The following is a 14,092-nucleotide window of genomic DNA, read 5'->3' on the forward strand; positions in this document are numbered from 1 at the left end:
GTTTCTAAAGGGAACCTTATAAAATATTGTAATCAAATAAGTGGTTTATCAAACCAACTCGTATTTAATCAAACGTAAGACCTTATATCAAAATCAATAATAACCGAAAACATCATCCAAATGAACTTAAAACATTGTATCCATCCTCGAGTTTCTCCCCTGAAGTATCAATCCATAACCACATATATAATCGAGACGTCTCTTAACATTGCCTATCCCATATGGTCTTACCCGACACTTCTTTGCCATACCCAATAGGTCTTTCAAACTGTGTACACAGGCCATGTCCCTCACTGAACATGGTCTTCAAATATGGAACCACCGATCCGGATAGCTCTCGATGGATATAAAATCATAAAATCATAAAATCATAACGTGCTCAAATATCCTTTCACAATCAAATTCCTAACTATTCCATAACCAAAAATCATTTGGCTACAATTAGCCCTTTTGTATCATAAAAATCATATTTGGATTTCAATCCAAAATAATAACAATAACAACCGCAACATATATGTATATATGTAAATCAACCAAATTAAGCCTTAAATCACCATAATCAAGTAAAATCTAAAATTCATATAGAAGTATAGTTCATAGCTTCATTTGAACTGTAATTGTACAATAAAAAGCAAAATCGTGAAAAATCCCAATTTTATAAAATTCATGCAGAACCTTCAAATATCAATTTCCGGAACTTCTTTGATTATATATATATCTATATACATAAACCTCAAAATATAGTTGATAGTTACTTACCTTGGCTACTAATGAAAGACCATAAACCCGTTCAATTCGTTTTTAAACTCTGTCTAAGCCATTTCCCTTCAAACACTGCCGAAATTCAAAAACTCTTCAGCTAGGACTTAGATCTATGTATAAGGATGCTATGGTTCCAATTTCAAGTAATTCAGACGGTCGAAATTCCGTAAATCAAAGAAACGGTGGAGAAACGGTTCAGAGAAAACTGATAATAAATATAAAAAGAAAAAGAAAAAGAAAAGAAAAAGATAATGATCACCGCCACTTCTGATTTCTGTTATATATATCAAATTTGATAAATATCACGTTTGATCCTCTATTCTTATATAATCTTTTACAGTTATCTTAACTTTTAATTTACACATAAAAACCTCAAATTAACTCCAAACTTTTTCTATAGCACCAAATAAAAATCATACACCTAATAATTATCATATATACTAATATCAAAATATAAATTCTAAAAATTTAGTCACGGACGTGACACCATAACTGTGCGGTGTCGCGAAGGAATGTTGACGCATTAACGATTTTTGCCTCATCATCGTAAATCCCTGTGGCTTTGAAGAACTGCTCCATCCCGAATAGAAAATTCTCCACCGTTGTGGCATTTCGAACCCCATTGAATGTGCTTGGCTTCTGGACATTCTGCCCCGCGAATGATTTTACGCCGCTTCCTCTTGAAACAAACGACGGGTACTGACCATAGCTCCGACCACCCTACCTACTGTTACCTTCACCTTCGATCCTACACCCTTTCCTTCCGCTCCATTCCTTTATTGCAATTAAAGCTTAAAGTCCTTTTTAGTTTCGCATTCACCATTATCTGTAGATGAACCAAGATTAACTAGCTGCAGATCCTTATGATTAAATTTTATTGAAGAACATAGTGGGTTTTGATGGAAAGGTAAGGCGGTTGTCTAACGTTTTTCATTCTTTTTATAGTGATTTTAGGATTCTTAATACCCTATCTAGCTTACCCATTGCCAGGGAAATTTTTGTTTGTTAATATTTGCATTTGGTAATCTGGGTACTGCTTAAATTTAATTGGTGAATTGGGTTTTTCGTTTGTTGTAATTTGGTGACAAGGGTTTATCTTTGTAAGTGATTTTTTTTATCTGGGTTTAAGTTGAACAACTGATCTGGGTTTAGTTAGAAATTTGATAGGTGATCTGGCTTTAGCGAAAAGAAGAACAGTTAACAGTTAGGATTTTGATCTAGTAGTTACCCTGTTTGACTCCCAATAGGTGACTATATATTGAAAAATATAACATTGGTGAATTCAATTTCAAGTCTATGGTTCATTGGCCGGTGAAGTTTGGCGATTTGGATATCTGTCCATGATGAAAGCTGCAAAATTTTGTTTTTGGACTTGGAATTTAGTAATGGATTTTTCGTGCTAAATTTCGTTTCTTCAACGAAATATGGCGCTTGGCTGCTCATTTCTTTTGAAATAATTTCATTGCTTTGATCTGGAGCCTCCCCAAACATTTGGTCCGAGTTCAGCCACTAACCACTATTTAATGATTAGCTTCAAACTCAGAAGCCACTTCTAAAGCAACCAAACCAGATGTTCAAGGCTATGATTCTACCGTCGAAAATGATACTTAGATCTCTTGTTTCAAAAACTCAACCTTTGTACTCTCTTATGCACTGTTTTCACAGCCTCAAAAGCCAATCTTTCTCTTCTATTACTCCACATAACGTAAATCCGCCGTCACCAAACCTTGTAAATGAGATTTCCCGCATACTTAGCGACCATAGAAACCCCCACCACGATTTGGAGCTTTCTCTTTGCGATTACTCATCAACAATATCAACAAACTTAGTGGAGCAAGTTTTGAAACGTTGCAAGAATCTTGGATTCCCTGCTCACAGATTCTTTCTGTGGGCTAAGAGACTTCCAGGTTTTGAGCACATCACAGAAAGCTATCACATTTTGGTGGATATACTGGGTGCTAGTAGGCAGTTTGCTTTATTATGGGATTTTTTTGATGGAGATTAGAGAATATCAGGATTGTAAGCTAATCCGACAAGTTTTTTGGTTTGTTTTTAGAGCATATAGCAGAGCCAATTTGCTAGGAGATGTCATTCGCGCATTTGATCGAATGGTTGAATTTGGTTTAAAGCCTAGCATCCATGATATTGATCAACTATTGTATGTGTTATGCAAGAGGAAGCATGTGAAATATTCCCAACAATTTCTTGATAGAGTTAAACATCAATTTGAGCCTCAAGCAAAAACTTATAGTATTTTAGTGAGAAGGTGGGGTGATATTGGAGAACTGGTATCAGCAAGTAAGGTGTTCGATGAAATGACTGAAAGAGGAATTGATGTGGATCTGCTTGCTTATAATAGTTTGTTAGAGGCTTTGTGCAAGGGAGGGAGAGTTAGTGAAGCCCATAAGATGTTTCGAGATAAGAGTCCATATAGTGTTGAACCAGATGCATCTACTTATTCCATATTCATTCATGCATATTGCGAGGCAAATGATATTCATTCATCTTTTAGAGTGCTTGATGAAATGCAGAGACATGATTTGATCCCAAATGTTTTCACTTACAATTGCATCATCAAAAAGCTTTGTAAGAATCATAAGATCGAAGAAGCGTATGAACTTTTGAATGAGATAATTGAGAGAGGGAGTAGCCTTGACATATGGAGTTACAATACAATCCTAGCTTATCACTGTGAGCATTCTGAGGTCAATAAGGCTACCAAACTAATAGCTAGAATGCTAAAAGATAACTGCTTGCCAGATCGACATAGTTATAACATATTGCTAAAATTGCTGATAAGGGTGGGGAGATTTGACATAACAACTGAGGTCTAGGAAAGTATAGGGGAGAGGGCATTTTATCCTTCCGTCTCCACATATGATGTTATGATTCATGGTTTGTTCAAGAAAAATGGTAAATTAGAGGAGGCCTTTAAGTACTTCGAAATGATGATCGATGAAGGACTACAACCATATTCATCCACAGTTGAGATGTTGAGGAATAAGCTAACAGGGTTTGGATTAGTGGATTATGTTGAGATACTTGCTAGTAAGATGGAGAATAGCACTTCCTGTATAATAAGAGAGTTGACGACTTCAATGAGAGGCGGTAAACTGCATGTTAGATCGAGAAGAGAAGAAACAGATACTGAAAGTGACTGAAACATTGAAAGCAATCAATTAAACTCCTTCTTCCTTGAACCACAAGGTGAAAAAGTATCTTGCTTTTTATAGATATCTCTTACCATTTGGCCAAGCATGATCATTTTTCATGGCACTGCTAGAAAATACAGGCTGACTTTTAGATGGGGAATTCTTGCCCAATAATGTTGTATTTTTTATCATATTTTATTGCCAGTCAAAAAAAGAAGGTTAGTTCTTATGATGCATTCGCCAATTAATATGACTATATATTGATGTCTGTTTTCTGTGTTTCTCAAAGAAAGTGAACTTAGAAGTAGTTCTATATATGTATGTATATTGTTTGCCTTCTTAAATGTTCAGTTTTTCAATTAGCATCCATCCCATTTCCCTAAAATAAATTAGGCTTCCCTACATGGGTGGTGACGAATTAGAGAAGAACCTTGAGCTGTTAATCGGTGCGAATGGCAACTGCAAATTGTCACATGTAAATAATAGCAATCATGTGTCACATGAGTAAAGAATAGAATTTGGATTAAAAAAATGTCATAAAAATTAGTACATAAAGTTTTAATCATTATATGTTGCACTAGTTTATCATATGTGGTTATGTACTGAATCATTCAGTCTCAACTCCTGATCTTGTTTATCTTTACAAGTTGTTTTTTGTGCCATTGATATATTGTATTTTTGTGGAAGCGGCAATCTTGACGTAGTTCATTCGATATTTGTGATTCTTTGTAAGGTAGGAGCATGCTTGTGGCTACCATCATGGACATCGTCACATCCAAATGTGATAGTAGAATAGAAAATATCTTGTTCAAGCCATCCTTGTCAGGAATGCAGAAATAAGGGATATTACTACTGCCATTGAGGTCATTGAGGAAGGTGGCCTGCATATGGATGGGTCACATGATAGTGAAGATGATGACAGTGGTGGAAGGGGGATGAAAGGCATTGGAATTAAAATACTTGAAGGTACAACAGTTTTGGGGCTTGTAAGAAGTAGTGGGCTAGAAACGTTGGAGCATCCTAATTCTAGTCACATAGAATGTTTCAGCGAGGCTCCTAAAACCATGAGAAGAGAAGAAACAGATACTGAAAGTGACTGAAACATTGAAAGCAATCAATTAAAGTAGAGTTAGATCCTTCTCCTACTTCCTTGAACCACAAGGTGAAAAAGTATCTTGCTTTTTATTGATATCTCTTACCATTTGGCTGTTGGATCAAATAAATAAACTTTCACAGGTAACAGAGGAAGAGTATAATTGATGGAAGAAAATTCTCTTGCTTTACTACTTGTATTGATAGGTATTTATAGATTACAGACATGACTCTTGGTAAACAATATTAACTTTCTATAAATACAGATACAAATACAGATACAGAAATACAGAAATGACTCTTGGATAATACACTGAACCAAATTAGAGACTATTAATTACAAGTTTATTATTTCAACACAACCCCTTAAACTTATAATTTTTTATCCCATAGTAACACCAAGAACAGCTCTCAATCTGCTGAAATCTTCCAACTTCAAAGCTTTAGTAAAAATATCAGCAACTTGATCTTTGGATGGTACATGCTTGAGTTGAATTTCTTTCCTTCCAATGCATTCTCTGATAAAGTGATACTTGGTGTCAATGTGTTTGCTTCTATCATGAAAGATCGGATTTTTAGCCAACGCAATAGCTGACTTATTATCAACAAAAACATCAGTTGCTCCATCTAGAGCAAACTTCAAACTTTTTAACATCTGTCTCAACCATATTGCATGACAAACACAAGAATCTGCTGCAACATACTCTGCTTCACATGTTGAAAGTGTAACAATTGCTTGTTTCTTAGAACTCCAAGCAAAAACAGCAGTTCCTATAAAAAACACAAAACCAGTTGTGCTTTTTCTATCATCAACATCTCCTCCCCAATCACTATCATTGAATCCATACAATCTGAAATTGTTCTGGAAAGAGTAAAATAAACCATAATCCAGTGTACCTTTGATGTATCGAAGTATTCATTTTGCTGCCTCCATATGAGTTAAAGTTGGAACCTCCATGTAACGACTAATGAGTCCAACTCCATATAAGATATTTGGCCTTGTACATGTCAAAAATCTCAGTCTTCCAACCAACCTTCTAAACAAAGTTGGATTCACCTTTTCTTCATCATCATGCTTTGACAACTTATTTCAACAATCCACTGGCGTAGAAGCTGAATTGCATTTATCCATCTTGAATTCTTTTAAAATAGCTTCTGTATATGACTTCTGAGACAAAAAGACACCTTCATCACTTTGCTTAACTTCAATGCCCAAATAATATGACATCAGCCCCAAATCCGTCATCTCATAATTATTTGTCATCAACTTCTTAAATTCTTCAATCATCTTTTGATCAGATCATGTGAAAATTAAATCATCAATATACAAGCATACATACATTATTTTTCCATCCTCATTCTCCTTGATATACAAAGCATGCTCATATGGACATCTTGTGAAGCAATTCTTCTGAAAATAGTCATCGATGCAAGAATACCAAGCCCTTGGAGCTTGCTTAAGGCCATACAAAGCCTTTTTTAACTTCAACACCTTATCTGCTTGCCCTTTCACAGTATAACCCAATGGTTGATTTACATAAACTTCTTCTTCAAGAGTTGCATTCAAGAATGCTGATTTGACATCCATTTGGTGAATTTTCCATCATTGTTGAGCTGCCAAAGAAATAACTAATCGAATTGTCTCAATTCGAGCCACCAGAGCAAAAACTTCTTCATAATCAATTCCGGCCAGAAAAACCTTTTACAACAAGGCGAGCTTTATACTTCTCCACTTTTCCTTTGGCATTTTTCTTTATTTTGAAAATCCACTTCACTGCTACAACTTTTTTTCCCTTTGGCAATGTTGTCAATTCCCAAGTGTCATTCTTCTTTATGGAATTTATTTCTTCATCCATTGCTTGTCTCCATTTCTTTTCCTGAACAGCTTCTTCAAATTGTACAGGTTCTGTATCAGCAAACAAACAGAATAAAGTAGCAATATCTACTTCTTCAGTTTCTGCATAAATCTCACTCAAGCTTCTCATTCGAGGCTGCCTTTCTGATGAACTTTCTGGGGATGAGTCTGTCATATTTGTCTGAGATGTGGAAGGTGAATTCGGTGGTGTGATAATTACATCATCATTTTGACTTGTAAAATCATCATCATATATAAGAAGAAAATCATAATTTTCATCTTCTGGAATCTCCCAATTCCAAGAGCTTTCTTCTTGAAATTCTACATCTCTGCTTATCATAACTTTTCCATTCCGAGGATTATAAAATTCATAACCTTTGGAATTTTTTGCATAGCCAATAAACATCATCTTCTCACTTTTATCATCCAATTTGCTTCTCAATTCGTCAGCAACATGAACATAACCAAGACAACCAAATATTTTTACATGAGAAATATTTGGTTTCTTTCCACACCAGCTGCATTAGGAGTCTTTCGCAAAAGCTTCTTTGAAGGACTTCTATTATTTAAATAGACTGCACATGTTACTGTTTCTGCCCAAAATTCTTTTGGCATACCTTTGCACTTCATCATGCTTCGAGTCATGTTAAGAATGGTTCTATTTTTCCGTTCCACGACACCATTTTGTTGAGGAGATCTTGGAACAGTAAGTAATCGACGAACACCATTATAATCACAGAACTGATTGAATTTCTCGGATGTGAATTCTCCTTCTCGATCAGTTCGCAATGCTTGAATCTTCAAGCCGCTTTCATTCTCAACTAGTGCTTTAAATTTTTTAAACACTTCAAATGCTTCAGATTTTGCCTTCAAAAAATAAACCCATGTTTTCCGAGTATAATCATCAATAAATAATAAGAAATACCGGCTTCCTCCATGTGAACTCGGATTAATAGGACCACAAATATCTGCATGCACCAATTCAAGTGGCTTTGATGTGCTTGATAAAGACTCCTTTGGAAAACTCCTTCTGGATTGCTTCCCGTACATACATCCTTCACAAATCTGATTGGGATGATTTATAGAAGGTAATCCATGCACCATTTGTTGCTTTCACATTTGCTCCAGTCCACCAAAATTCAAATGACCCATTCTGAGATGCCACAACCATGCAGAATCTGATGAGGCTTTCAAACACATAGGACGATCACTGCTGATTTTTAATTTGAACATCTTGTTTGCAGACATAGGAACTTTTGCAATTATTTTTTTCTTTCCATCTTTCATAACCAGCCCATTCATGCTCATCTCCACCTCATAACCTTTCTCCAAAAGTTGTCCAATACTCAAAATATTGGATTTCAAAGCTGGAACATAATAAACATGAGAAATAAATTGATGATCTCCATTCTTCAGTTTGATAAGAATGTCACCGCTTCCCATAACTGGAACTTTTGTTTTGTCACCGAAAGAAATACTTCCTTTCTTAGATTCATCAAGCTTATAAAAAAGTTCTTTATTTCCCGTCGTATGATTGCTTGCTCCCGAGCCTAGATACCAAAACTCCTTGCTCCTTGCTTCATCTTCGCTACATGTCAGTAACAAAGTTGATTCTTCATCGTCCGTCTCGGCAAAATTGGCATGTTCATCTTTAAAAGGTTCAGATTTACACTCAGCAGCATAATGTCCAAATTCTTGACAATTGTAACATTGCACACGAGATTTATCACGACCATGCCAATTATTTCTACGGCCTTGGAAATTGTTGCCTCTACCACGTCCTCTTGCATTCCATTGCTGATTATTTGTGGCTTCATTATTGTGGAAATTTCTGCCACCTCTACCTCTTCCATTATATCCACGATTCCCGCCACGGCCACGGCCTCCACCTCTTGATCTTCCTCTTCCTCTTCCCCTTCCATATCCACCTTCAAATTGCTTCTTTTCTTCTTTATCATTCAAATCTAGTTTCGCCTGCAACACCTGAGCGACATGTTCTTCTCTATTTTTTAATCTTTCCTCATGGGCTTGTAACGAACCCAAGAGTTGATCTACAAACATAGTCTCCAAATCTTTTGATTCTTCAATGGCAGTCACCACGTAATCAAATTTCTGAGTCAAAGAACGAAGGATTTTTTCTATCACAAGAACATCCTCCATTTTTTCTCCATATCTCTTCATCTGATTGACAATTACCAAAGTTCTATTAAAGAACTCATCAATTTTCTCTGACTCTTTCATCTTGAGTTTCCCATACTCACTTCTCAAGGTTTGCAAACGCACCTTGACTACTTTATCTTTCCCCTTAAAGGAATTTGTATGGGATCATTCCATTCATCATTGTAGAGAATTTTTGCTGGCTCTGATACCAATTTGTTGGATCAGATAAATAAACTTTCACAGGTAACAGAGGAAGAGTATAATTGATGGAAGAAAATTCTCTTGCCTTACTACTTGTATTGATAGGTATTTATAGATTACAGACATGACTCTTGGTAAACAACATTAACTCTCTATAAATACAGATACAGATACAAATACAGAAATACAGAAATGACTCTTGGATAATACACTGAACCAAATTAGAGACTATTAATTACAAGTTTATTATTTCAACATTGGCCAAGCATGATCACTTTATTATTTGGCATAGATATCTTCTCACTTGTTTATTTTACTTGATAGTTTTGAACTATCTTGGTATGAGAATGATGCTGCAGCTTCTTTTGGTGAACCTCAGTTGCCTGCTAGTTGTACATACGTATGCTTCCTAAGAATTCTCACTTGGATTTCTTTGGTTTTTGTCCTATAGGGGATCAACCCAGCTGGTGTTGCACTTGTTCTCCATTGTTTGCACATCCATTTTGCAAAATTGGACTCATTCTTTCTTGATTCACATGACCGAGGATGGTCCATTCAGGTTCTAGTGTTTTTGAAGATGAAAATGCACACATGTGGTCTAATTTTCTAAGGAAAGACCTTGTTGAAACTCCTACTCGGTGGTTCCTGATGCTAGTTGTACGTACATATGCTTCTCTGTAACAAATTCCTTAAAACAGAAAGATGAAGTTTAGATGCTGAGGAAGTTGGATATGTTCAAGCCAACTTCATTTGGAAGTGCCATTTACATTTACCTGCTTCTTAAGTCTTTTTCACAGGTATTATTGAAAAATGGAGAGCTTTGCAACTAGATATACTTTTTTTCTCTTTATTTCTTTGATAGAATGTATAATATTAATAAGAGTTAAAGAGTATTTTGTTATAGTATGGTGATATTGACTACTAATCTTCATTGAGATGGCAAGAGTAATTGTTAGCCGGTCTTTTAAAGATCATAGAAGTTAGATGGCAAGAGTAATTGTTAGCCGCTTCGAAGATTTTGTTTTCATTATCGCATAACAATTTCATTTGGAGTTTACGATATAATGGACCAGGTGCAGTAGATTTGATCAATGAAAACATAGATGTATGCTACTTTATTGGAAAATGTCATATTTTCATTAGTAAATGGATAAAGTTCAAATTTGGTCGTATATCTTTTGAGAGGGCCGGTCCTGATAATTTACGGGCCCTAGGTGAAATAATAAATTAGGGCCCCTTTAATCAAAATATTTTATGTAAAAAAATTAAAATACATTTCAATACAATAAATAAAAAAATATTTTATTAGTAACTATACGGTACGTATTATTACATTCAATAAATACAATTGTTTATCTAAAATAAAGAAAATGTTTCAGAATTTCTTTAAATTATTAAACTCCTATTTAACTCATGTGGTATATATCCAAAATTTTATCATTCGGCTAATGTAGTATTATTTGATAACATTTTTCCATTGGAGTATTTTCCGTAAAGGACCTCATTTTGGATTAAAAAAAACCTAACTGATTTGTTCAATTTTTCGCTAGTAATTCTTTATTTTATTTTTCTATACACACGTAATACGTGGATAAATAAGAAAAAAATAATAATTTCTTATTTGTCTACATATTAAATCTATATGATAAAATATTAAATCAATTGCCGCGTATCAAAAATTATGTCATGTGGCCAAAAAATTAACAAATCGATTAAATTTCCATCCAAAATGGCAAAATTACTTTTTAATGTGTCATTTAAATTATGATTTTATACTCTAATTAAAAAAAATTAGACCCCAATTCATTAATTCCAACCTTTAATAAATATATTTAAACTTAATTTCTATATAAACTCTCAAATTTAGTATTTGTATATTTTTTTTTATTAAGCTATTAGCTCTCATTGCAGGGAGATCCAAAAATATAGCTCTCACGAATCCGACAAACAAATTGTAGGCACATCTAAAAATATGCTTTCTTGGCGGATCGAACTCACAAAGCATTGGACAAAAGTGGTAGGCTTTACCACTATGAAAGTTATTTAACTTTGATATTTATTGTTTTCTAATCTTTATATATATATTACGCACCTAATAAAATATTTGCCCCTCCTTACAGCCTTGGGCCCTAGGCCAGGACATTCCTGGCCTAGGTCCAGGGCCGGCCCTAAGTAAGTGTGGATTTATCTCTAACGTATGAAATATTAAAATGGATTAAAAGACTATTTGGCCGATCAACATCCAAAATGTTTGTTTTTTTATCCTTGCCCTATGATTTGGTTAACCCACTAATCTATCCAAAATGTTAATTTTTACCCTGACCTGTTATGTGGTTATATTTGTTACTTGATCTATTAAAAAATGGTAAAATTTGAACCATCCCCGTTGGTTGAGATTTTACCAATTTTGGATAGATTAGAGGGCAAATGTTACCAATTAATATGCTAGGAAGCAAAAATAACCATTTTGGATAGGCAGTTGGCAAATGTTACCAAATAATAGAACACTAGCCAAAAACAAACATTTGGATAGATCAAAAATCGAATAGTGATTTAAGCCATGATTAAAAAAAAAAATTACTCCCAAACATTTCCAACAAAATCAGTTTTACCATTATATAACATAATATTGAATAGAAAGATTTACCGTTATTTGGCATGTTATTTAACTCTAAAATCAGACGCGACAAAAATCAATTATGTGTAAAATATTTAATACGGTTACAAATACTACGTCAAAATGTCAATAATTAAATTTGTCACAAATAAATTAAACACAAAAAACTACCTAAAATATTCACTACGTTATTTATATGGTTACAAATAACCTCCTATAATGCACAAAAAAAAAACAACAGTTTTGGTTTATTGATAAAATTATTTTGGAAGATTCAATGTGGCAGTTATATAATCAAATCAGTTTATTCAAAATTTTCATTACATCATAGTAAAATTATCTTGTTTAAAAAATTTAAAGTAAACTTTTATTATTTTGTACATTAGAGGTTTATAATAGAAGTTCTTAGATATTCATAACACTAAAAACTTTATTTGCATGGACTTTAATGTGTTTGAAAGGAGAATTAATCCTAAGCGAGCTGTCATTTGGTTCGAAAGCTTAAATCATTCCATTATGCAATGTAATTGCGAATACATGATTACTCGGTTGGGGAGCCGATTTTACAGGTGTATTCGCAAAAAAAAAAAAAAAAAAAAAAACTTGCTAAATCGAACTTGCTCAATTTTCTTAAAAAATATGCGTGTTATAATTTGAGTGGTCAAGAACCAATTTTTAAGTACTAATGTATAATTTCTCAAAATTAAGCTAGATTTAGTTTAAAATTCCTAACATGTAAAAAAAATTGGATATAGAGTGGACCGAACAGGTTAAAAAATTAAAAATTTTGATTTGAGAGGGGCTACCAGGTGAAAAAAATTAATAATTTGGATTTAGGAAGTACCTAATAGGCACAAAATATTAAAGTTTTGAATTTTGGACAAACCTAACACTTAATGAGTTATCTTGGTGGGCTAATTCAACACCCTGATATTATTTTTTTTGAGACAGAGGGGGCCGAAACTACCTGAAGTCACAGTGGTTTCAGCGGTCGGAGGGCCTGGGCCCCCCGCCCCTGATGCAATGGTAGAATGTAATCTCTGCTACCATATCATTACTTTGTCAAACTATCCCCACTAGGGTGAAAATTACTAAAATATCCCCACTACGGTTACAACTTAAAAGGGTAAAGATAAGGGTAGTATGAGAATAGATGTGCAAATGGCAAAGATAATAATAAGCCTAACCACAGAATAGTAAATAAGGTAGTGACATAACAGTAATAAAGAGTGTGACAGCCTTTGTCTCCTCTATTTCAACTTGGTGAAGAAGACATCTTAAACACCCCGCACGTCGTGCCACATAACCCACACGGTGTATGAGTCCAGTTCTGATGTTCCACAGTATTTTGTCCTTGATTTATGTGAGCTCCGCACTTCGAGCTGCAGTGACACGACGTGCATATAATGACACTATTTGTCACCTCGGTTTTGCCCCTTGGGTACTTGAACTCTGCCTCGTCCCTCTCCCGTGGCAACCCATCGCCCATGGCCTCACCCTTGGGTACTTGAACTCTGCCTCGTCCCTCTCCTTGTGGGCATGTTTAGATGGATATGTATGAAATGGTCTTGGTTGAGACTGATATCCGAATTGGTGAGCCATAAGCACATATGTTCAGAGTATATCTATAGCAGACTATGTGAGATGAGTTCAACTCTTTCATAACACACATGATTGTATTCTGAATTAGTGAGCCGGGTCGAAATACAGAATGCGCTCAAAGAACATTATACATATATGATTTAAGCGTAGCATGGCCCTTAATTAATAAAATAATATACGAATATGCATATTGCTATAATAGTAGTTATGAAATGTGTGATTTATTTATGTTTTGTGTTGTTGAATATATATAATGTATACATATGAGTATATTTTGAGAACTACGTGGTTTTAATTCTCAAATTAATATATTAAGATGCATAGGAAGCTTGATAATAAGTTATCATCAAATCCAACCAAACAAACAAATTTGATGACCATGAAAAAACGACTTTAAAATAAAAGCATGACATAAAAGAATTAAATATTAAAATTAAAGAATGATAAATTATTATAGTACATGAGAACAAATAATGTTAAATATGGAGAATATTACTATTTATCATAATTAACACAAAATATTTTGTTAATTATACCTTAAAAGTATAAAATGCTACACCAACACCATAAATATGTAAGGTTGAGCCTCCTATCTTATCTAATTATTAATTAAAAACTATCTTAAAGGTTTTAAGTATTTGTTTTGAAGAA

The 14,092-nt window shown here is 34.2% G+C and overlaps 1 pseudogene; it reads left to right on the top strand.

The window, feature by feature from the left end:
• The first annotated feature begins 2,362 nt into the window (after positions 1 to 2,362).
• On the top strand, positions 2,363 to 3,923 carry LOC136234773 (pentatricopeptide repeat-containing protein At1g52640, mitochondrial-like; annotated as a pseudogene).
• The last annotated feature ends 10,169 nt before the right edge of the window (positions 3,924 to 14,092 follow it).

This window comes from Euphorbia lathyris, chromosome 7, assembly GCF_963576675.1.
Source record: "Euphorbia lathyris chromosome 7, ddEupLath1.1, whole genome shotgun sequence".
In the NCBI taxonomy this organism is placed as follows: Eukaryota; Viridiplantae; Streptophyta; class Magnoliopsida; order Malpighiales; family Euphorbiaceae; genus Euphorbia; species Euphorbia lathyris.